Source organism: Drosophila arizonae, unplaced genomic scaffold, assembly GCF_054131065.1.
Source record: "Drosophila arizonae isolate 15081-1271.41 unplaced genomic scaffold, UAZ_ARI_1.0 ARI_Backbone_141, whole genome shotgun sequence".
Classification (NCBI taxonomy): Eukaryota; Metazoa; Arthropoda; class Insecta; order Diptera; family Drosophilidae; genus Drosophila; species Drosophila arizonae.
Window position 1 is genome coordinate 1 of NW_028315222.1, and position 2,995 is coordinate 2,995.

Genomic DNA, 2,995 nt, shown 5'->3' on the forward strand with positions numbered 1-2,995 from the left:
AACTTTCTTGATATGAAGTTTAAGGTTATGATATAATGTGCCCAGTGGGCCACTTTTGGTAAGCAGAACTGGCGCTGTGGGATGAACCAAACGTAATGTTACGGTGCCCAAATTAACAACTCATACAGAAACCATGAAAGGCGTTGGTTGCTTAAAACAGCAGGACGGTGATCATGGAAGTCGAAATCCGCTAAGGAGTGTGTAACAACTCACCTGCCGAAGCAACTAGCCCTTAAAATGGATGGCGCTTAAGTTGTATACCTATACATTACCGCTAAAGTAGATGATTTATATTACTTGTAATATAAATTTTGAAACTTTAGTGAGTAGGAAGGTACAATAGTGTGCATAGAAGTGTTTGGCGTAAGCCTGCATGGAGCCGCTATTGGTACAGATCTTGGTGGTAGTAGCAAATAATCGAATGAGACCTTGGAGGACTGAAGTGGAGAAGGGTTTCGTGTGAACAGTGGTTGATCACGAGTTAGTCGGTCCTAAGTTCAAGGCGAAAGCCGAAAATTTTCAAGTAAAGAAAAATCAAAATAAATAAACAAAAATGTGCCTAATTATCGATTTTTATACACTTGAATAATTTTGAACGAAAGGGAATACGGTTCCAATTCCGTAACCTGTTGAGTATCCGTTTGTTATTAAATATGGGCCTCGTGCTCATCCTGGCAACAGGAACGACCATAAAGAAGCCGTCGAGAGATATCGGAAGAGTTTTCTTTTCTGTTTTATAGCCGTACTACCATGGAAGTCTTTCGCAGAGAGATATGGTAGATGGGCTAGAAGAGCATGACATATACTGTTGTGTCGATATTTTCTCCTCGGACCTTGAAAATTTATGGTGGGGATACGCAAACTTCTCAACAGGCCGTACCAATATCCGCAGCTGGTCTCCAAGGTGAAGAGTCTCTAGTCGATAGAATAATGTAGGTAAGGGAAGTCGGCAAATTAGATCCGTAACTTCGGGATAAGGATTGGCTCTGAAGATTGAGATAGTCGGGCTTGATTGGGAAACAATAACATGGTTTATGTGCTCGTTCTGGGTAAATAGAGATCTATCATTTTATGGTAGTTTCTTGTTCCCCGGATAGTTTAGTTACGTAGCCAATTGTGGAACTTTCTTGCTAAAATTTTTAAGAATACTAGCCGGGCAACCGATTAGTTCTTTTAAATTATAACGATTATCAATTAACAATCAATTCAGAACTGGCACGGACTTGGGGAATCCGACTGTCTAATTAAAACAAAGCATTGTGATGGCCCTAGCGGGTGTTGACACAATGTGATTTCTGCCCAGTGCTCTGAATGTCAAAGTGAAGAAATTCAAGTAAGCGCGGGTCAACGGCGGGAGTAACTATGACTCTCTTAAGGTAGCCAAATGCCTCGTCATCTAATTAGTGACGCGCATGAATGGATTAACGAGATTCCTACTGTCCCTATCTACTATCTAGCGAAACCACAGCCAAGGGAACGGGCTTGGAATAATTAGCGGGGAAAGAAGACCCTTTTGAGCTTGACTCTAATCTGGCAAACGGGGAATGAGGGAACGAGCTTGGCTTGACTAATCTGGCTGTAAGGAGACTGAGTGTAGAATAAGAGTGGAATAAGAGATTTTGAGCTTGACTCTAATCTGGCAGTGTAAGGAGACATAAGAGGTGTAGAATAAGTGGGAGATATTAGGCTTCGGTTTGATATCGCCAATGAAATACCACTACTCTTATTGTTTCCTTACTTACTTGATTAAGTGGAACGTGTATCATTTCCTAGCCATTATACGGATATATTAATTATGTCTTATGGTATTGGGTTTTGATGCAAGCTTCTTGATCAAAGTATCACGAGTTTGTTATATAATCGCAAACAAATTCTTTAATGAGAAAATGCAGCAATGTGTTTTTGATTTAATAATTTGGTATAACTCCAATTACTCAGGTATGATCCAATTCAAGGACATTGCCAGGTAGGGAGTTTGACTGGGGCGGTACATCTCTCAAATAATAACGGAGGTGTCCCAAGGCCAGCTCAGTGCGGACAGAAACCACACATAGAGCAAAAGGGCAAATGCTGACTTGATCTCGGTGTTCAGTACACACAGGGACAGCAAAAGCTCGGCCTATCGATCCTTTTGGTTTAAAGAGTTTTTAACAAGAGGTGTCAGAAAAGTTACCATAGGGATAACTGGCTTGTGGCGGCCAAGCGTTCATAGCGACGTCGCTTTTTGATCCTTCGATGTCGGCTCTTCCTATCATTGTGAAGCAAAATTCACCAAGCGTTGGATTGTTCACCCATGCAAGGGAACGTGAGCTGGGTTTAGACCGTCGTGAGACAGGTTAGTTTTACCCTACTAATGACAAAACGTTGTTGCGACAGCATTCCTGCGTAGTACGAGAGGAACCGCAGGTACGGACCAATGGCACAATACTTGTTCGAGCGAACAGTGGTATGACGCTACGTCCGTTGGATTATGCCTGAACGCCTCTAAGGTCGTATCCGTGCTGGACTGCAATGATAAATAAGGGGCAATTTGCATTGTATGGCTTCTAAACCATTAAAAGTCTATAATTCATTTTATAGACGACAATGGATGTGATGCCAATGTTATATATAACATAGTAAATTGGGAGGATCTTCGATCACCTGATGCCGCGCTAGTTATATTTTAAAACATTATTTAATACAATGACAAAGCCTGGAATCAATTGTAAACGACTTTTGTAACAGGCAAGGTGTTGTAAGTGGTTGAGCAGCTGCCATACTGCGATCCACTGAAGCTTATCCTTTGCTTGATATGATTCGAAAAATATCCCTATTATGCATTATGCATATAATTGTGTTGTGGTGTGGTACGGAGTAAAGCAGAACAAATAACAGAATTACGAACGAAAGATACAAAGATATAAAAAATATAAATGAATTGGAAGGCTTCATTTATATATATATATATAAGACCGTAAAATTGATTGAATATACGAGAACTCAAAATCGATGA

General features: G+C 40.6%; 1 pseudogene; it reads left to right on the forward strand.

The window, feature by feature from the left end:
- Positions 1–2,803, forward strand: LOC149267743 (large subunit ribosomal RNA; annotated as a pseudogene; the record flags this gene model as incomplete).
- Positions 2,804–2,995: the final 192 nt, after the last annotated feature.